Below are 23,035 nucleotides of genomic sequence, written 5' to 3'. Positions count from 1 at the left end.
CTCCCAAGGCAAAGGAGAGAGGGCACCATGGGGGCTTGGATACCAAGTGGAGCATGGATTGTTCTAGAACAAGGACTTTTGTTTGGCTAAAATAGGAAGTGGACAGGACCACAGCAGGGAGGACCAGGGCAAGGGCACACAGGGCTCAGTATGTCTGACTGTGGCATGCAGACGTTATTGAAAAGACAGTAGGACCGCTAACCCTTTTGATCAGAGGGGCAGCTTGTTCAGACAGCATGTACAAAGGACTTTTCAGTCAAAAAGCACAGGAAATAGATAAGAGGATATGGCGAAAGGAAGCCAATCAGAAGACTCAGTCTGCTTTTCAGAGCAGGTTCTTGCCACCTTCACCTTGTCCTTCCACTGGATCCTCACAGTGATCCGACAGGGTGTCAGGTGCAGTGTGACACTCAGGCATAGGACTCTCTCTTGAGGCTAGGTGTTCAGACAGCCTACGCAACAGAGCAAGACCTTACCTGGAGAAAACATGGATGGCCATCGGCTACCCAGTGCAGGTGCTCAGGCCATCTGGGCTCAGCTCCTCCTTCAGAGGAGCTCTCCTGGCGTGACCAGACCCCTCTCTACTGCCCGTGTTTCACAGTCAGGTCCTGCAGGCCTCACTGACAAAGCCTCCGCACACTGCCCCAGGCCCATTGATCTGTGTAATGTACTGTCTGCTTTATTCTCTCTGCACTCAGTCCCAGAGGACCTGATTCTCTTTAATGCCTTTTTATATTTCCTTTTGCTTTTCATAATGTAGCTCATCTTTCAGAAGTGCTCCTTTGCTGTATATGCAAGAACTGTGCAAGAACAATAAGTAATGCTGAGTGCTCTCCTTGGGGTTCAAACAGATGCTACCAAGAGGCCTGATGTTCCCGGGTGCCCATACCTAGGAGCCTTTTGGAATCTTTGAACCATCCTAAAATGTAACCCCAGGTAGCCTGTGACCAAGAGCAGTCTTCCACATCTTTTCTGTCTCCCCCAGCTTTCCACAGTGTGTTCTGTGCTAAAAAAAATCTACACATGAAGACAGCCTTTGCTTTGATTCCCTTTGTGGGAAAGTGGGGAAAATCATATCTACTGGAATAATCTAGAGCACAAGATCACTGCAACCTTAGGTCAGTATTTTACTGAATTCCAGATTCACTACTTCATCTACTGCTGTAACACATCCTGGCCCAGGTGAAGCCTGAAGCTATGGCACTAAGCACAGGCCCTCAGTGGTGATGCCGTCGGTTCCCAGAGGCATGTGCTCTGGTCCATTATGGAGCAGAGGGAACTACTAGGACTCTGCTTATTCTGTGTGTTTTCTAATAGCTTAGGGCATGAGTCACCACACATAGGCACATGCATGTGCGTGTGCTGTCTTCTATACAGTGTAATGCACTACTTGGAGTCGCAAATAGAGTAGAGAGCTGAGTACCACAGTGTCGATGGCTCCCAAGGGTCACCTCACCCCTAACTGGAGTAGTCAGAGGGGACGGAAAGTGAAAGATCCAAACTGGGAGGGCTCCTTCATCCATCTATTGAAACACTCCAAAAGTGCCCTCTAGATCTCCTCATGTGTACTATGCTCCACCATTCAAGTCCCATCCAACAAAAACATCTGGCCACAAGCCTCCCACTGCCAGCACACAGCCCTGGACCATGTGAAGGAACCAAGTAGACATCACAGTACACATCTTTTGCCATTATACTGTGCAAAATTACAGCCACGAAAGAATGAAGACAGAACCGTTTGCTGGCTTGGTCTCCTACTCCTGCTCATAGTGACTATCTCACATACCTCTTGTACCCACTCCTATCTCCTTCCTTCCCTAACAAGAATGAGACCTGCCTTCCGAGTGTAGAGCCCAGACAGTTCCTGCCCTCTGGCACCTCTCTCCCTGCTCCCAGCTGTTTGAGACTGCTCGGAAGAGAGGTTCTCCACGTGAGATCTGGACTGTGGTTTCCATGCCTTCATGTGGTAACTGTAATGGTTGATCTTCGTTGTCAGTTTAGTGGAATTAAGAATTACCATGGAGCCAGGCGATAGTAGCTTAGGCCTTTAATCTCAGCACTCAGAAGGTAGAGGCAGGTAGATGTCACTGAGTTTGAGGCCAGTCTGGTCTATAGAGTGAATTTTCCAGGGCAGTCAGGGTTGTTACACAGAGAAACTCTGTCTCAAAAAATGAAAAAAAAATTAAAATTAAAATAAATCACCATGGAAACACCCTGTCTGTGTCTATAAGGTGCATCTATAAGGCCTATCCATGTCTATAAGGTGTGTCTATAAGGTGCATCTATAAGGTGTGTCTATAAGGTGTGTCTATAAGGTATGTCTATAAGGAGTTTCCAGTAGGTTATCTGAGGGGAAAGCTGTCCTTAATGTGTGAGGCACCATCATTCTGGAGTTCTAGATTAAATAAAATGAAAAAAAAGAAAACAAAAGAGGCAGCTAGCTGAGTACCGGTGTTTCCTCTTTCCCCTTCCTAGCTGGGTATAATGCACCAGCTGCTGCCACACCACGATGTGCCTCAAACAGGGAGCCAAACGCAAACATTCTGTCATAGCAATGAAAAGAGCACTTATACAGTAATATACCAGGAAAGTTTCAGTTCTGTGAAGGACTCCCATCCAGGACTTTGAGACATTTTGACAGAGATTTTTAAGAAGATCCCACCAGAAGATGGGCCTCTGATATCCTGAGGGGATTTTCAGGGCTCTTGAGGAGCTGAAGTTCAGCAGTTATGAGTGTTTGCTGCACAGTCGTGAGGACCAAATTCAGATCCCAGCATCCATGTAACGAGCTAGGCAGCTCCCACTAACACCAACTCCCCCTCTGAGAGATTCAACACCCAGTTCTGACTTCTGTGTGTGCACAGGCATGCATACCCATACATGTGGGCATCCACTCACACAGATACACACATGCACACATACATACATACATTCACACACACACATACACACATATACACGCACACCCTCATATGCACAAGTGTGCATGCACGAACACACACACACACACACACACACACACACACCTTTCCTTAAAAGCCTGAGGTGGTGACACCAGGCACCAGGCTGCCGGGCCATGGCAGCAATGTTTCACAGAGTCATTGAAGCCTAGCCCTTGCCCACTGGCCTGAAATATCAATTACCGTAGAGGATGTTAGCACTGTAAGGAAGACCGCAAGGGCACCTACCCTTTACAGGAAGAAGCCAAGATTCCAGACGGTGACATGACTCAGAGTAGGCCTGACCCCCACCTCCTGACTCCTTATCCAAGTTCCTATCCAGTGAGTAAATCTGATGATAGAAGGCAGACAGATTAAAAGCTCCATGAAAACCTCTTCAAATGAGAGCTGAGAGCCATGCTTTCATGTGGTCAAGCACTTAGCTACACACCCACCCCCGGGGTATTTGATAGACACTGCTGGACCTTCTCCAGCATGTAAGGTGGCAATGAGGGCTCCTTCCATCGCTGGGCTGAGGAATAATGCCCTGCTGTTTCACCAGGTGAAAATAAGACAAAGAAGCGGGCCTCTCTTACCTCTGTAAGGCTCGGAAGTTAACGCCTATGACAAGCTGGGCCAGGACAGGAAGGAGCACCCTGGACTGTATCATCCCATTTCCCAAGGAGGAGAAATTAATGCAGACAAGCCACCAGAGGCACAGCTCACAAAGCTTATGTGCAATGCAAACAGGGGTAAGGGGACAATAACGGGAGTTTCCATAAAGATTTGAATAATTCTACTTAAAAATTACTGGTATTAAGCTGGGCAGCGGTGACACACATCCTTAGCTCCAGCATTCAGGAGATGGAGGCAGACTGATCTCTGTGAGTTTGAGGTCAGCTGGGTCTACAGAGCAAGTTCTGGGACAGCCAGGGCTACACAGTGAAACCCTTGCCTTGAATAACTAAAAAAAAAAAAAAGTTACTTATATTGAAATGGCCCAAACTCTCTGAGCTCTGATTCAGTATGTGGGAGCATGGTTTGTTTTGTTTTGTTTTGTTTTCTGAGACAAGGTTTCTCTGTATAGCCCTGGCTGTCCTGGAACTGCCCTTGTAGGCAACACTACCGCTCTCTGTGTCCTCACAGAATCTCCCCACTATGCCTCACTGGTTTTCCTCTTATAAAGACACCATTCCCTTCAGACCCAGGACCATCCGAATGACCTGTCCTGTTTCTGGCTAGTTTTATGTCAACTTGACACAAGCTAGAGTCATTTGGGAAGAGGCACTCCAACTGAGAAAATGCTTCCATAAGATTGGCCTGGAGGCAAATCTATCTGTAGGGTACTTTCTTTGTTAGTGACCGATGAGGATGGGCCCAGTCCATTGTGGGTGGTGCCACGCCTGGCTGGTGATCCTGGGTGCTATAAGAAAACAGGCTGATCAAGCCATGGGGAGCAAGCACATTCTGAGGTACAGGGAGGAGCTGTTAAGACTTTAACACATGAACTGGGGGCACAGAACTCAGCCCTTCTTTAAGGATAGCTAGATACTACATGTTTTGAGGTGTGGCTCTCTAAAGGACGCTGATAAATAAACACACTTACAACTAACTATACAAATAACTAAGCACCTCTGCCCCGACAGTCACAAGAGTGACTATAAAACCTAGGCATGGTGCATCGGTTATACACTCTTCACAGAAATGATGGGGGTCTGTAGATTATAATCTAGAATTCACATAAAGAATACTGCACACAGCATTAGGATAATTTTCCTCAAAGGAACAGCTTCGCTTTAATTCTGTACATTTTAAGACATCCAGAATCACTTTCCCTAAGCAATTATGATTTCACAAAATGCTGTCAAGACGTTTGCAGAGTTTTACTGCCCAGATAGAACCCGATGCCTGGAGCTTTGGGGAGTGATTTATTATTTGCTCTGGTGGAAGGTTGCTAAGTAAGATTTATTCAGTAAGAACAGCCACCTGAGCAGTACATAAGGGATGTGTTTGCCTGTGAGGGAGACTTCTTTTTCTCCTCTCTTCAAGTGGGCTTGCTCTCTATATTCAGAAAAATGTATACTGGAATCCCCACTTTGGGGACATTAGGGGCACTGCTAGGCATTTTGACAAGCCAGTTCCTTTCCACTGTTCCCATTTTAACTTTAACTCTCGGAAACGTGTAACAAACTGTCATAATAAAAACAGTCGAGAGCAGTGCGGAAGGCCATTGATGAAATCTCTTGGGTATCCATCCGCTTTCCATGTTCCTTTCTGAATATTTCTTCATTGCATTTTCTGAGGGCTACGGACGTCCTGGGAAGCAAAGCGGCCAATGTTTAGACTCATACTATCTCAGAGAACTCCAATTCTTAAGAAAAAGAAAACAGAGATAAAGCCAACTTTGTTTCTCAGAGCTGTTACAAGTAACAGGCGCCATTGCTGGCCTACTTGCGCCCCCTAGTGTCTATAGCGTACTGTTGCTTTTTGCAAAGGGGATGCTGAAGAATTGGAACCAAAGGAAGCGGCTACCCCTATTTTCCTCTACTTCAGTAGTGTGTTTCCCCCGACGCCCCCGTAGCCTTCAAAAAGAGATACAATAAACTCCTTCGGGTCAAGATGAACGGCACTTGCAGCTCTCCTTCTCCCCAGAATGTCTGCATTTTATCACGAGCACTGAGACAGAGGTAAACACTGCTTGGTGGCCAAAAATTCGGGCAGAAGAAAGGAGTTTCCTTTGCACTCAGGCTGGGGCTTGGAATGGGTACAGCGGAGGTTTTAAAGAGCCATCAATCCTCTCATCACTGGTAAATCCCTGCCCTGCTACCAGCAGACAGAGGGGGGAAAGATCACATCTCTTGCTTCTACACTAGGCCATCCCCACCCCTGTGCCTGGCTGAAATTTTGGCTCTGAGTGGCCATGTCCAGCAGGGTACCTCATCGAGTACACAGCAACTGGGTGGAAACACACAAGGAATGTTCTGGGCAGAATCCAACCACCCTCCCAAGGCTCCCTGCGTAGGTCAGGGAGTTCTGAGGGCAGACTGCCAATCTCTAAGGCAGCATTAGACTGAAGCAGGCAGCACAGAGCGGAGAGGTGAGAAGGAGGCTGGATGGGGCTAAGTGGGAGAAGTTTCTGAGCTCTGGCCTCAGCTCCTTTCTAACTTCTCCCAGGTATTTGGAATTGGCTTCTTCCCCAATTAGAAGAAACGATGGATACCATACAGCCAGTACCCCAGCACAATCTAGACAGAGCCCTGAAGAAGACAGGAGGGATATGCAGACAACAGGGGAGGCTTCCTCCTGGACTCTCCCTAGAGAAGTCATGGGCTTACCACCCACTCTCAGTCCACGACCCCAGACGGAGAGAGTAGCAAATGGCCAGAGTCCAAGGTCGAACTCAGTGATGTTTCAGATGTGTATAGTGGGGCAACATGAACAGAACCTGGCTCCGAACACGAACAGAACCTGGCTCCAGTGAGCCTTAATTCTGCCTAGTTATCTCTACAACCTTCAACTTCTCTGTTCTTTAACTGCCTGCTCAGAGGTTAGGTCCTCCAAACTGCCCCCTCCAGAGGACCCCACAAAAAAAAGTCATGTTCCTTCTTTATGGAGCTTGAACCTCATAATCCCTTACAGTTTTTGTTCAGAACACATATAAACACCTCTCATAGTTTTATAGTCTTGATATGAATGAAATAACGTGCTTGATTTCATTTTCCTCCCCGTTCAGTGAGGGTTGGGACCACAGCACAGCTCTTTCCTTCCCCCCAGCTTGTCTCTGTGCAGAATACACACAATAAAAAGTTTAAGAGATTAATTCATTGGACTAAGCTTTTGCCATTTTATTTTTACACGTTAAGATGCCATGTCCCTCCTAGGTGTGTTGTAAAGACTAAAGAGCTATCTATAGGTGTAGATCATATAGATACTGATGGTGACTATATAGGTGTAGATATAGAGGTTATAGATGACATAGAGATGATTTATAGATTACTCTGATATAGGTATATATAAAGATGATGTGCATATAGATGAGTTTTCTTCCCTATATAATTTGCACAATGTAGGTGGCCTAAACAGGACTGTTCCTTGGCCACCACCTCTTTAGAGACCCATCATAGCAGGCCCCACTGGCCACCAGGCGTGCCACCAAGGGGGCGGAATATCAGACTGGTAAGCCAGAGGCCTGAACAACCCACAGATTCCATCACAGGCCCCTGAATAATCAAAACTAGTTGGCACCTCACGATTAATCGCCTTTTCTCTCTAGATGTCCCTTGATGGCAGGAAAAGTTACCTCCAGCTTCCCGCTCCTTCCTGTCCCAGACAGAGAGCAGCCAGAGGGACTGTAAATTCATCCCTAACGTTTCCAGTTGTTTGAGTTATGTTCTACCAGAACGAAGAAGGTGACTTTAAAAACAGGAGGGAGAAATAAAGGTTGCACTTCCCAGAGCAGAGAACAGGTGTAAAATGAAGCCGAACTTTAATACAAGCCCGCCCTGGAGGAGAAAGCACTAAGAATATTTTTATAGAAATCTTGCATTATGGGTAATTCTTTTAAATCCAAGCTTCAACTTGCATGACACTAAGGCATAAGTCTACCACTTAATGACATTTATAACTCTGTAACAATACGTTTTGTATAAATTACTGCCGAGGCTTACCATTTCTGATTATGATATATAGAATTAAGTGGTGTTAGGAAGGCGAAGTTTGTAAGTTATGATCTGTCCCATTGCTTTAACTGGGAGGGTTTCTGGAGACAACTGCCTTGATGAATATAAACTCAAATGAACCTTGAATCTCTTCAATTATTCTTATTTAGGATTCATTTTCCTTTGAACTTTCATTTAACTCAAAGCACAATCATCCCATTATAAATCAAATGTGAGCTTGTCTTCCCTGCAATAACAAGGGTGCGTTAAATAATGAAGCAACACCTATGATCATAAAAGATAATGTTTCAATACACCAAAATACAAAAGGCAAAGCGATTTATTATCCGAGTTCAGTGATGAGAGTTGAATATTTTTGTAGCAACAGACATCTCTATTCCAGACAACATGTTTTGTTTGACATTCTGTACAATCTCCCTTTCAGAATAATGGTTCCTTAGTGTTAATGAAAGATATCAAGGGTCCATCATGCAATGCTGGTGCCAAATGAAAGGCTCTCCTTGCTCAGTTTCCCCCACAGACTAATGTATAGAATCAATCTCTGTCTCTGTCTCTGTCTCTCTCCCTCTCTCTCCCTCTCTCTCCCTCTCTCTCTCTCTCTCTCTCTCTCTCTCTCTCTCTCTCTCTCTCTCTCTCTCTCTCTCTCTCTCTCTCTCTCTCTCTCTCTCTCTCTTACACACACATACACACAGTGTCACTTTTCCACTTGGAAAGAGCTAGGTCATATCACCCAATTCATCCTGAGCTTTGAAGATTGTGGCTCTGTACATCTCTCCTTTTACACAGAATCACAGTCAATGGATGTGAATATACCTTTAAAAGCATAAAAGGACTCTCCATCGCACTGGCTTTCCCTCGGCATTTTACAAATACCCATACACATCCCTGGTACAAAATATGCTATCAAAAATAATATAGGAAAACCCTGGAGCATCCCCAAGCTGTTACAGGTAAATTGGTGTTGTAAAGAGGATCTTTTGGAGCTCCCATAATGAAGTCTCTCAAATGGCATCTAAATCCACACAATGGATCAAGTAACCAAGTTCCCCCTAGATGAGCTTGCATGTCTTTGCAGTGATACACACCCCACCCCACCCCACAATCCAGAACTCAGAAGGAGGTAGGCTGAGCAGGTAGAAAGCTCTCTTCCCAGTGTCTCTTTATGCACTCCATCTTCAAAGCTCTGTGACCTGTCTTTAGTGCACCCTCGGGTGTGGGATTTACATTTTTAATATTGGCATTTATGACGTGGTACTTCTTCTTGGCTAATTGGTATCAGAGCAAAATGTTTGCCTCTCTCCTGAAATAAATCTCTTCAAGAGCTTCAATCGTACATTCTTTTGTTCTATCCCTCATTTGAAACGGGCTCTATAAAGCCGCCAGACCCTGCTACATAATCTTTCGCCTCTCACGTTTTTAAATCTGGGGGTTTATGCTCTAATGGCTTTGATGTGCGTACTATTCATCCTGTTACTTAAACCACGTTTTCCCCCATCCAACACCCCCTCTCGCTCAGCCTTGCAGCCTGCACTCTCTGAGGCTGAAAGGATTTATTTATCATCCAGAACGTTTCCATAATTTTGGAAACATATGTTCCAAAATTGCATTCCAATATCTCTTTGTCCTGCATCTGTTCTATAAAAACAAACAAAACACACATAATTGTATGCCAATGGCTGCAGAGGCTCCATTTTCCCCAGGAGTTGGTTCTTCCACAAGGTAGGAGTCACAAGAAAAGACATCACACACCCTTTCTAAAATCACATTCTTGTGTTAATTAGAGTTAATCACTGATAATAGATAACGTCTGCAGCATCCATGTGTGAAACTTTAATTGACTCTTTTCCAAATTCATTTCAATTTTACAAGATAATCCCTTCATTGAAAATTAGCTATTGTTGTAAAAACAAAAAGTCTCAAGATAATGTTCAGCATTGCATGGACAACTCAGTAACCTTCCATTCTCCCAGGCGATGACCTCATCTTAAGACATATACTTTTAAAAATCCATTACTCTCTCTGCAATACCCTCATGGGGAGACAGCAGGTCAACACACAATGAAATGGGTGAAAAACAAAGAATAAGAAATAAATTTAAATGAAACATGGAGAAATAATCAGAAAAAATATATTTTTAATAACTCCAACCATAAATCAACTCCCTTCCTGTTCAAAATTCTTAGCACACCACAAATGCTCCTATACCCCCTCACTATGTAATCATAAAGGCTCAATCATTTTACAGCCACTTTATGTCCCTAGAAAGTATGATGTCAAAACAAGGCAATTTTTGATTAATTGCATTGAAAAAAAAACTCCTCAAAACTAAGAACTGGTATTCTTATATTCACCCTATTAAATTTTTCACCAGTAAAAGAAATCTCTTCTCTAGTATTTCTGCCCTTGTTAGCATGATCCTTCTAATCTCAGGACTGGGAGCTGCAAGTGGAGTCTGATGTGTACGGTGCTGTACTGCTCAATGTTTAACATCCAGATCAGAAACATCTGGAAGTGCCGGTGCCGGTACCTGCTAAATTCCAGAATGTGAACACCTTTATCATGGCCAATTTTAAGCTACTAAAGTGATGTCTCTGAGTGACAGACTTGAGAATATCTATACACAGCTGGCTGGTTCTTATATCGCAGTGCCAACTGGTTCCCTCCAAACAACTGGATGCCTATGACACAGAGACTTTTTAAAGTACCCAGCACCTTTGACATGTCTAGGTGTAACTCCAGACATCTATGTCAAATGGTACGCTTCTGGAATAATGTTCAAGCATTCTCGTCAATTTCCTGAGCTACAATGCATGAATCAACCCAAAGCCCATGTAAATGTTGGCGATCAGATCTCACAATAAAGATACAGTCAAAGAGAATACAGATATGGTTCTAGACATTTTGAAAAGCACTTAAGTTTTATGTAAAGGCTTCAATGAGAAACATTTTCAACTAATCCCCCTCAGTCATCTCATTCATTATCAAAGCTTTAAAGCTGTGGAATGGCTAAGAACATATAGATTCGATCTTCCATGTCTGTCTTTCATTCTTACTCCCCCTTACGTCCGTACATGTGCATATGTCTACTCATGTCTATAAACAGAAGCACACACGTGCATGTATACACATGTGCACATGCACACATGCGGGCACGCACGCGCACGCGCACACACTTCCTACACCATCCTTCTCTCCTCCATTCAAGCCACACCACTTTCACTTACACACTGAGCCTCCGTGAGGCCCCGTCGACTCCTGTCCCATCACTGGTGTGCTCTCGGTTCCCAGGTCCATGAATGATGTCTTCCATTCCATTGCTGCTTCAACGATATCCATCTGCATGACTTTTGCAGCATCACAGTGAGAGTCCTAGGAAACACTGTTGTTCCCTGGTTTCAGACACCAAGTAACCATCCTCAGCAGGAAATCTCTTAGGCTTTACCCACCTAAGCTAGTCCAGAATCTCAGGCTCATCAGCCTGCGGAATCTTAGCAAAACCAAGTCTTGTGCCTCAGTTTCTTTATCTGTACCATAAACACTAATACCATCCTTGTAGCATTTAGAAGAGAATCAGGTGATCTAAATGTATAAGGACCTGGCCCAATAGCTAAAGGTCAGCTGGTGTCAGCCAGTACCAGTGGCTTCTCGAAGCCCATCAAGCTTTTCACAGTGTCTTCTGATAGAATCCCACAGGTTGGCCTTCTTTTCTGTGGAGAGTTAGATAATAAATATTTGAAGGCCACAATATAGTCTCTGTCACATAATCTTAGTTTTGTTTGTTTTTGTTTTCCTTTTGGTCTTTAAGAATCCTAAGTCGGGCTCGAAGGATTGAGCGAGAAAAGCAAGAGACTTGAACATGGATGAGTACCTGGGTGCAAGAAACCACATGAAGAAAGACTCAAGCATGGGAGTACACATGATTGCAATCCCAGAGCTGTGGGAGTGAGGTTGGAAATAGGAAACAGCTTGCCGACCACTGGCCCAGTTCCAAGTTCAGTGAGAGAGCCCGTCTCAAGGCAATAAGGCAGAGTGGCAGAACAGGACCCCAGCTCTCCTACTCTATCCTCCACCTATGGGCTCACATACACACATGCACACACAGTCACGTACATATATTCATATACACATACTCTCACATGCTCATATACATACAATCACATATGCACACTCACACACACACACCTACATTCACACATGCACATACACACACATTTACATACCAAAAATAAAAATAAAGACAAAAAAGTCATTCTGGTCTAAAAGAGGACATAAACTGAATTCAGCCCAGCAGGTCATATAGAGCTAGGAAACCCCATTTCAAAGGTTTGTATGGAACCAAATGCAGGAACATAGACACATGTGTGCATGGATGCACATACTCCATCACCAAATGTTCACCTACCACTTTTTTGGGAAGGGTGCCCACATTCAAGCTTCTATGACCTCGCACACGCTGAGACAGTGTTGGCCCTGAGCACATCCTAACCCTGCATCACTATTGGCTGCCAGGCGTCCTGTTGGCTGAGTCTGCTTGGGTTGTCGCCCGTTCCAGATACATCCTCCCGAGGACTACAAGTGCACCTTGCTCTCCTCATACCTCCTCCAATGGGCGGTACAGGGAAAGCAGCAATTGACCAAGGAAAGCTCTCCTTCATCCTAAGATCCTGACATTCCCTATATTTTCAGGGACTAGGAGCTACAGAGGTAGCTGTGCCGAGCCTTAAGTTGGTGGAAATGGAGTAGTTAGAGAGGAGGTGCTTGTTTCAAGACTAAGGATCTCAACAACTGTTCAGGGACCATCACTGTCTGGGGTCCATGCACACTTTTCTTCCATCTTGAAAATCACCCCTCTTCCTCATCCACAGCCTAATTTCTCTCCCTACAACTGACACCTCTTTCTGTTTATATGTGTATGCCTTTGACTATTATTAAACAGTAAATAAATTCATGTATAAAGCTAGTATACACTTACAGGGTGTTTGCTCTATTAGTGTATTAATTGTACATATTCATTAGACTTGCCTTTTGTGGGGTTTGTTTTTGGGTTTTGTTGTTGGGTTTTTTTTTGTTTTGTTTTGTTCTGTTTTGTTTTGTTTTTGAGACAGAGTTTCTCTATGTAGCCCAGGCTATCCTGAAACTCTCTGTAGACCAGGTTGGCCCCAAACTCAGGGAGATCCATGTGCCTCTGTCTTCTGACTGCTTGGATTGATTAAAGGCATGCATCCCCATTAGGTAGGGCATATTTTAGAACACACATGCAACATGCAGCAATCGCATGTCCAGCTGTCTTTAGTATTATTCCAGCTCCCTCACCTGTCCAGACCTTGTGATTGGACTCTTAAACTCTATTTCCCGGTCAACTCTTTTTTTTTTCTGCTCTTGAGAGAGAACGTGTAGCCTTTGTCTCTCTGTGTCTGTCTTATTTCACTTAACATGCTGTCCTCTGGTGGCCACGTTGCTGCAAATGACAAGATCTCCTTCCTCCTTTATGGTGGACTAACACTCCATTGTGTGCAGGTTCCACATTTTCCTTATCCATTTGTCTGCTGATGAGCGCCTAAGCTGGTTCTGTATTTTCTCTGTTGTGAATAGTCCTACAGTGACCACAGGCAAACAGGTGTCTTTGGTGTGTCACTTTGTTTCCTTTGGATACATCCCCATGTGGTATAACTGAGTCATATAATAAACTGTCCTGAGACTTTTTTATCCTTTCCTGTTTTCACCATGCATGATGTTCTCAAAATGTTTCTATATTGCCAAGTGGTCAAGTTCTCTCTCTCAAATGCCAAACAATATTCTATCATCTGTGATCTAAACAGCCGAGGGAGGACAACAGACGGCTGCCACCTCCTGACTCCAGCACAATGCTCTGATGGACATCATCAGAGTTGTTCTTTTCTGGGTGGGAATTGATTTAGTATGTGTTCCCAGGAAAGGAAAACCAAACCATTTGATGTGTGTAACTTTGTTTGGCTAATTCCTGACAGGTCTGTAGCCACAAGATGGTCCCACCTCCAGTCAACAGAGCACCATAGTTTCTGAGACTCATATGCCAGCACAGCAACCAATACTGCATGTTCAGGATTAAAATCACCACACACACACACACACACACACACACTATACATCATACACATACTACACATCATACACATACACATATGCATACATATGCTGGTGTTTTAATTCCAGTAGCTCAGAATGTGACCGCTTAGGGAAGTAGTCACTTTGGACAATATAGATGATGTTACTATAGAGGATTTTTAAGCAATCTTTAAAAAGGGGGTGGGGAGATTGGAGCACAAGGATAGACACCCTGAGAGGGACAAGAGGAGACTCAGAGAGAAAACCGTGTAAAATCGAAGACAGACACTGAGGTGAAACATCTGTGAGCCAGGGGATGTCCAGGTAACCAGCAATCATGAGCAGCTAGTAGGAAAGCATAGAATAAAAGCACCCTTCAATAGCTCTTAAAAAGAGCCTGGTCAGCTGACAATCTCTAAGGTTGTGGGTCCCGAAAGCCACCTGTTCTTTACACTGTTCATGTCTGGTAACTCAGTACAGCAGCCTGGAACACGTTCTACTTCCAGAGCTTCCAGCCGATGGGTACAGCTGCTCGCTGCTTCTTCAGTTTGCCTTCCAGTGCTGATCAGCCATAAGGTTTCCTCATAAGCTGCCAGTCCAACCCTGTGATGGCCTTTCTGTGACCATCTCTATCTTCTGTGGGTTCTATCTTTCTGTAACAGTTCCTCGGAAATTCTAAATATTCACCTTTTACGATCTATACTTTACAAATGTGTTTCTCAAAATTAACACCTGTTAAGTTCTTCTCATTTGGACAAAATTAATGAACTTCTACTTAACTAAACCCATCCATCTCTTTCATTGTGCAGCTCCCAGGGGCCCACGGCCCAGCAAGCCTAGTCAAAGCAGTAAACTCCAGGTTCACTGAAGGATAAAGGGTGGAGGACAGTAGAGGAAGGCTTCACTTCTGGTCTCCAAACACATAGTGAGCTTACTTACCTACACAACCAGGAAGAGAAGAAGAAAACTAAGGGAGCAACAAATGAAGCAAGGAGGGAAAGGGGAAAGTGGGGAGAAGAGGCGGAGGAAGTCTCTGCATCCAAGCAGTAACGTCAAATGGCCTGACTACCTGCTTCACATGCATTATCAATCTCCTTGCTGTGTTAACAGAACCATAACTGTTGAGCTAGAAACTTCTCAAGAAGAAAAGACTTTTGTACAGATGAATAAGAGGAGTCGGTGAACAGCTTGTCAGCTCCCTCAAAGCCACTCAGGAACCTCCGAGCCTCACAGAAGTGGGAAGTGATGGTATGCAATCTAAGATGGACTCTTGTCTACTTTGTCTGCTACAAGAGAACTCATCAGTCTAACTACATGGAAAGGGCTCTGACCTCAGTGTGCTCGTCTGCCTTCAACTAGATCCAAATCAGTGACCTCCACAGCTCCAATCCCTGTGCCTCGGGCAGATATCACCAGCCGGTCTACAGCCAGACCTCCACCAGCCTGACCAAGCTCTTGTAGCACCCCTGCTATTAATGGAAAATAAATGCCACTCTGACCAGAAACTAATGCCACATCTAAAAGGGGAGGGCTACACATGGCCCTCAAGCAGCAAAGGCAGTACAATGGCTAGCACTGCTTCCTGATTTGCTCCAAGCAAATGGGTGACTCCATTCAAATTCCTCTACTCAGTTGAAGGAAAAAAAAAAACTAGCCATATGCCAGGTGTGATACTATGTACCTGTAACCCCTGTGTATTATGAATTTGGGGCCAGCCTGAGCTGTTTGATCTCCCAAAGATTCCTGCATTCCCCCTGATAGTACAGTTTAAATGATGCATGATTTCCTAAACAATAAGAACTTGGGAAAGGGTTCTAGTGCACTGCAGACCTAAAGAGAGAGATCCCACTAAGTTAGCTTAGGTGAAGTATCTACCAGACTCTCCAGGGACCAAATGGGAAGCAAAGCATGGGTCCCAGAACAACTTGAACTCAATTTAGACATTTTTTCCATCTTAAAAATAGAAAATATAGTAGCTGGAGAGATGGCTCAGTGGTCAAGAGCACTGACTGCTCTTCCAGAGATCCTGATTTCAATTCCCAGAAACCATGGTTCACAACCATCTGTAATGGGATCCAATGCCTTCTTCTGGTGTGTCAGACAGTTACAGTGTAGTGTACTCATAAATAAAATAAATATTTTAAAAAAAATAGAATCTAGTGCATTGTACTGGTTGGTTTTGTATGTCAACTTGACACAGGCTGGAGTTATCACAGAGAAGGGAGCTTCAGTTGGGGAAGTGCCTCCATGAGACCAGCTGTGGGGCATTTTCTCAATTAGTGATCAAGGGGGTAGGGACCCTTGTGGGTGGGGCCATCCCTGGGCTGGAAGTCTTGGGTTCTATAAGAAAGCAGGCTGAGCAAGCCAGAAGCAAGCCAGTAAGGAACATCCCTCCGTGGCCTCTGCATCAGCTCCTGCTTCCTGACCTGCTTGAATTCCTGTCCTGACTTCATTTGGTGATCAACAGCAATGTGGAAGTAAGCTGAATAAATCCTTTTCTCCCCAACTTGCTTCTTGGTCATGATGTTTGTGCAGGAACAGAAACCCTGACTAAGACATGCATTGTTGAACAGGATGACATGAAATGAGCTATATAGAGGCAATGTATGAGTTATAAAGTACTAGGGTTATAATTAGTCAACTCACCCCTTGCTCTCTATTCAGACATTTTCCATTCTCCATGTGCTAGTCATGTAAATCTCTGTAGACAGCCTTGCCTCTTACTCCAGAGAGTCAACCCAATTCATAAGAAAAGAATTCTACCAGACACCCAGCACCAGACTAAGAGACCTTTCAACCTCCAACTTCATAACATTCCTGTGGAAGTTCTTATACTACCTACATAGGGTTGATCCAGCTTTGGACAACTAGCTCCTGTCTCTTCTTGTCCTTTCTAAAACCATCCATTATTAATTACCTTCCTCATGCCCTGAATGCTTCTACCTTTTAGTCTCATCTTCCCCATATTATCCTTCATATCTAGAGTTGCAAGTAGGTTCTGCATGTTATGATTAACTGAGATATCTCTGAACCTGTGAGCCCAAATTAACCTAACTACACAGAGGTGCCCCTAGACACAGAGAAACAAGAAAAGGAAACACTTATGTTTCCCTCTAGCTACTTCCATTCTCATTTATTTCCTCCACAAACATCTCATTATGTGCCTATATTTGCCCCCCCCCTGCATCCTTCATGTTCCAGTCTGACTCCACCCAACTCATGACTTTGACAAGCCTAACTCTTTAAGTTCCTGTGTTGCTAGACACACCCTCAGTAGATCTCTCAGCAGCAGTTGACACCATGACCATCTACCCATGTCCTCCCATAAGAGATGACATCCTTTCTTGACTTGGATGAATGAGTTGGTCACATGGGCTTCCCCTCTGACTAAAATGTTCTGGTCTGCTGAACATAGAGAACTATGGACTCATAGACTTATAATTTTTCACAATGATGTGTAAAAGTGACCCATATTCAATATAAGCAATACTTTAGATTTTGAATTTTGTTCTTCCCGGGGCAACACAATCCTCTGTCACAAGATGGAAAACAGCAAGACAACAACCAATCATTAGGTTATTAAGCTGTAATGTCCACCAGGTTATGAATGTGAAATGCGTGTCTGAATTGTAATGTTTCACCTTATGATGGGTGTATCAAAATGTAACTTCATTGTAAGGGAAGCAGCCTCTGTGTATCTCTATAAGCTAAGTCTATTTAGGCTCACAATTTCAGAGGTATCTCAATCAATCATAGCATGCAGAACAGCTCTAAAGTGTAGCAAGAGCTACTTGCTACTCACACTTACAACTAACCAAGAGGCAGAGATACAAGCCAGAATCAGAAGAAGGTACAACATTCAAAGGCTCGTCCATTTCTCCCAGCAAGGTTCTAAATTTTCCATAACTTCCCACTGCCTAACCAGCTGGGAACCAACTGTTCAAAGACATGAGGCTATGGGGATATTTCACATTCTGACTCTAACAATATCCAAAACCTCTTCTAGCAACTGTGGAAGCCACAATATGAAGATCCAGGAGGCAGAACTTCTACACACAATAAATGCAGCCTGTGGGGCCACAACAGCATGTTCTCAGTTATTCCAGGAACAGCCGTTTCTGATAAAGTAACCTACAGGCTATGGAAACTTCCTGAGCTCTCTGCTTGGTGGGAAACTGTTGAGCATCATGCACTTCTTAGTCAGCTGACTCCAGCCACCAATCCACATCCAGATCTAGAAGAGTTAGCTACCCACAATCTGCTCACTATGCTTGATCCAAGACTGCTAAACAAGACAGCCATCTTGGGGTAGGGACCTCCTACAATGCCAGATCAGCAGTCTGTCTCTAAGAACAGAGATTTGTAAGCTTGGTGCTCTAAAACCCATGTCAACACACACCGGTATGTTCTGACTTCTCTTTGTAGCCATAAAATCTGTGTCCTCTACACTTTTGCACACTGCACCCCAATCGTTCTGGGGAACCCACAATCCCTAGGGAATGCTAAAAGTTAAAGATACTACTGTTTACCAGAAAGGCTGTACATTAGGTCAAATTCCATCCAGCCTGTTTCTCTCCATCCTGAAGAAGTCTGGTTTCAGAGGCTGGACGGAATGCCTCAGCAGTTAAGAGCACTGGCTGCTCTTCCAGAGGACCAGAGTTCAGATCCTAGCACCAATATCCCTGCTCACAACCATCTCTGTCTCCAGCTCCAGGGAATCTGACACCCTCTCTGGCCTCTGCAGGTACCGGCATCCACACAATACAGAGAAATGCACAAATAGAAATCACCCATACACATTAAGTAATAAAAATAAAAGAAGTCTGGCTTCAGAGCATGGATTTTAACTTGTTTTAAGGGGGGGTGTGGGTGTGGGTCTGGGGGGTGTGTGTGATATGTGTATAAAATATATTTAAGTGCAACAATTTTACCATTTAAACTATATAAGAAAGCAACCACAAAATTGAAATTCTGTCTTTCAAAGGGTTTTATATACTCCTCTAACTGAAAACAGATTCCCAATAAAAAGATCCCGTTTTACAAGTGAGCCTGACCTAAAATAGTAACTATAGCCTTAAAGGCTATTATCCCATTGCTATATAAAGAATTTGGGGCATGTAAATGTCGATTAACACAAGCAAGCACAACAGTCTGATTTATAAAGCATGCTGGCAGAAGCCCTGTGGCACACTACTACACCTCCTCAGCCAAAGAATCGTCGGAGCCCAAGAGACTCGCCCTGGAGGGACCCCTGCCAAGCACCGCACACCCCTCCAAGATCTCCTGAGGAAAGGAGGTCTGCAGCAGAGGGGATTTCCAAGAGGAAAGAGCTCAGTCAGTGTCTAATTCCCATTCTCAAGGCCTGCCAGGGCACAAAAGAGGGAATAACCCTGAAGGCAGGATGTGTTCTGGGTCTGTGTCAGGGTTTCTTCTAAGTGTGTCACTTTCATGTTACATGTGAACATTTCTGGGCCCTGAACTTGGGGAATCCAAATGACAGCCTTGGCTGGAAAGCAAAATGAAACTTTCTGCTCCAGAGAAATGCTGGAGCATAGATTTTCAGACCTTTAGAGTCAACCCCAAGTTACAGACACGCAGGTCTCAGAGGAGGGGAATGTGTGTGTGTGTGTGTGTGTGTGTGTGTGTGTGTGTGTATGTGTGTGTGTGTATGCATGTCTATCTGTGTCTGTGTGTCTGTGTGTATATGCATGTCTATGTATGTCTGTGTGTGTATGCATGTCTGTGTGTGTCTGTGTCTGTGTGTGTATGCATGTCTGTGTGTGTGTGTGTCATGTAGAGGTGAAACACTCATGTCTTAGCTACTTATAGGCAATGCTAACACCACCAAAAAAAGCAGAGAGATGCCTTCCAAATTTTGCTCTCCATGAACAATAATTACCTACTAGCATTAATTATAGAAGTAATAATTGCCATTACCATTTTACTGTCTTTCTTGCCAGCATTTATTTCTGTGCACTTATATATAATTTTCTTAAATAATTTAGACAACACTCAACATAATTGTGTACCTTTGGTTTTCATTTTCATCTTTATCTTAGCAAATGGCACTTCATGTCGCTTTAGACTCACTTCACATGCTGCTTAAGCTAATGAACATGCTTTCACCTGTCTCCCTCTCACAGACTTGCTGGTACCACCACACCTAGCTCACCTAGCTCTGAATCTGGGTCTTATTGTGTAGCCCTGCCTAGCCTGGAACTCACTTTGTGGACCAGATCAACCTTAAAGGCATGGGTGATCCTCCAACCTCAAACTCTATTCAAATACTTCCATTTTAAAATGAATACAAGTTCAGAACAAAAAATAATGATAATTTTGAAGTTTGCTTAGCAAATTGTAACATGTCCTACATTAGGTGAGGAACTGGAAGGACAGGAAATATGGGACACTATTTCATTCCTCTGTTTAGTCCCACAGATGAATGAATATCCAGCTAAAATATCTGTACAACTAAAGATCTGTGTGTATCAAGTTCCGGCATGCACAGAGGCTAGAGGGTATGGCTCATAGGTAGGCACATGCTTAGCATATTCAAGGCCTTGGTTTCAACACCAACACCAAAAATTAAAGACTCTGGCATCTAGATATGGAAAGGACAATAGAGAGGCAAGGAAGGGCTGAGTCTTATCGACTGCCAAAGTGCAGAAAAGCATATGACCCACTGAAGAATGGGAAGTGAAGAAATGGTGGTCTCCGTTAACACCTCCCACACCAGGATCATAGAGAGAATGCCTTGGAGAAAAACTCCAGCACTGTCATCCATACACAGAGTAAGAACTACAATGCTGCTGACTGTGGACATCATGAAAAGCTTTCTGCATGCACTCATACCTCAGATTTGATAGTGATACATTTATCCTATTCTATAATCTCTATCTCTGTCACTGGAATGTGCTTTACACCTGCCGACAACCTTCTCCTCTCTCTCTGTGACAGTGGCAAACATGACCAATCAATTTCAGCAATGTGCGTCATGCGATGATCTCAGGCTTTGGCAGAACACTCTAAGAGACTACCAGCCAATGAAGAAAACTGGGACACGCACAGAAAAAATCACTTGCTGTCTTTTATTAAAGTGATCCCAATAATAAACTTACATCTGAGTAGCAGTTGAGAGGCTAACAAATCTGTCTCATTTGAGCCAGTGTTCTTTATTTATTTATTCTTAAACTAAAACAGGTGGTTAAAGACTTCCCGTACACTCAACAATCACTCGTAAGAAAGTGGCTCCCAGAAAGCAATATGGTACCCAAGCCCATCCCAGGCCGCTCTTCTTTCCCTCTTACACCTGGGTTAAGCAGTTGAACCTAGCCTTCTCTGACAGTAGTTTTAGGAGAGATAAATAGGAGGACCCCAGGAAGTCCTGAGGATAGGAGAAACCTCATGACCTAGAGAGTATGGATGGGAAGGATGCCATACTTTTACAAAAAGCTAAGTCTTCGCACGGTCCCACCCTCCACTGGAATCGGACTGGCATTCCACTATGAACCCCATCATAGTCAAAAATGACCCACACCACATGAGGTTACTTGAGGATGAAACTAGACCAAAGAACCCCCATGTCTCTCTTTTGCCGGCAGCTCCTCTCTGTTCTCCAGGTTGCGGAAGAATACAGATGCCTGCCAAGGTCTCCCCCGAGTTGCAAACACCCTGGGGGGGAATGGGAGGGGAAGGCACACAATCTGGCACAACCCTTCTTCTTTTGTGCTTCACTGCTCAGGCCTCCTCCTGATCCTCTATGATCTGTAGCCCATATCATGTGGCTCCACTTGAAAAAAAAATGTTAGGTTAACTCCCATAAACAAGGGGGTTCCCAAATGCAGAGACTCCAGGGACACCCATCAGCTCACCCTCCGACCCCATCCAATGTTGAAAGTGCAAGGGTCCTAAAAGTGTTTCAAAACACCAGAATTAGATAGTGTGTTGGTTTTGAAGCTAACATACGGACTTTTGACTTTAAAAGGCTATATTTTCACAACAAACACGTGTTGCCATGGAGACAGCATAAGCCTATGTAAACTTAAGGCATTCACGTTCATAGAAACTCCTGAAGCAAGACCAAATGTTGGCCCTAACATTCCTGTGCTTGCCAACTTCCAAATAGCACACAAATTTGCCAAAAATAAATGGGTGTGACTAATACAAGCTCAGAATTTTTTTTTTCATTTACCTTGAGGAAAGGGTTTGTTGATATGGGAGCTGGGTGAATTAAACATACCCCCTCGCCCCCATAAGTCCATCTGTTTTATTTACACTTTCTAAAAGTTCTACGTGTACATTTTTTTCTATAAATTGCACAAGTGCTAGTAATCACGTATCCTTCCCATCTGTGCCCACTTCTATTTTAACACCACGTCTCCTCCTTACAGCGTTTGTGTTCCATTAAGCACATATTACAGACAACGCAGTCGAGACTCTTAACTCTTCTGGTCCCTACTACACCTCCAAGGCCACCGAATTATCAACAAGCTTGCACACAGGTGACACCTCCCAGGTCCACAAGCCCACAATAAGCACTATTACAAGCTCAGAGACATCAAATTGGTTTCTGCTATTGACTTTCTTTCTTGTGACCCCTGCCCCAGCCCTCTAGGCCTCAATCCCAAATCCTTCCTTTCTTCCACACTGAGGTCAGCATGCATGGCAACTGTGCTCGCCCGGAATCTACTCCAGCCTGTGCAGGATAGTGGCTGCTAATTACTATAGTCACACTTCTTAATTCAACAAGCACCAGGCAGCTGGCTGCCGTCTCCCCAGTGAGAAGGGTCGCCAGCTCTCTCCTGCAGGTCACTAAGTTGGCATTTATTCCTGATAGGAGGTGGCGTTACAAGGTAGCTGTTCCAACATGAATGGTAATCAACCAGAATTAAAAGTGATACACCCATTCTGATTCATGTGATAGTGGTAAAAAAAAAAAAAATCCAAGAAGGCAGTGGAAGGAAAGAAGGAAGAGAGAAACTGCTTGGCCACAGCTGACCAAGTCTTCGTGTCCAGAATAGAATTTCTGGAAAATGATGTGAAACTTTGTTTCCTATTCATTTGCACTGAAGAAATTTATGCACATGGGTATCTCGGGGGAAAGCAGAAAGGGTAGATTCTCCATGAAGGCATAAAGAGGGTCCTGTCCAAGGGCAGGGCCCTGTTCAAGGACAGGGCCATGTGAGGAATCCCTGGCCCAGAGAGCATCCTAATTTAGGGATGGTGCCAGCCTCCAGCCTTAGAAACTACAAAAACCCATGTGCCAACCCTGTTATCCAGGGACATTTTAACCTGTGCTACTCAGATTGATTCTGCCCCCCCATAGTCTCCCCC

The 23,035-nt window shown here is 44.2% G+C and overlaps 1 pseudogene; it reads left to right on the top strand.

The window, feature by feature from the left end:
• Positions 1 to 286: 286 nt before the first annotated feature.
• The window catches only part of LOC116070942, a 29,072-nt pseudogene continuing 6,323 nt past the window's right edge, over positions 287 to 23,035 (top strand).

This window comes from Mastomys coucha, unplaced genomic scaffold (assembly GCF_008632895.1).
Source record: "Mastomys coucha isolate ucsf_1 unplaced genomic scaffold, UCSF_Mcou_1 pScaffold22, whole genome shotgun sequence".
NCBI classification, from domain to species: Eukaryota; Metazoa; Chordata; class Mammalia; order Rodentia; family Muridae; genus Mastomys; species Mastomys coucha.
This window is presented reverse-complemented; position numbering and strand designations above follow the sequence as displayed.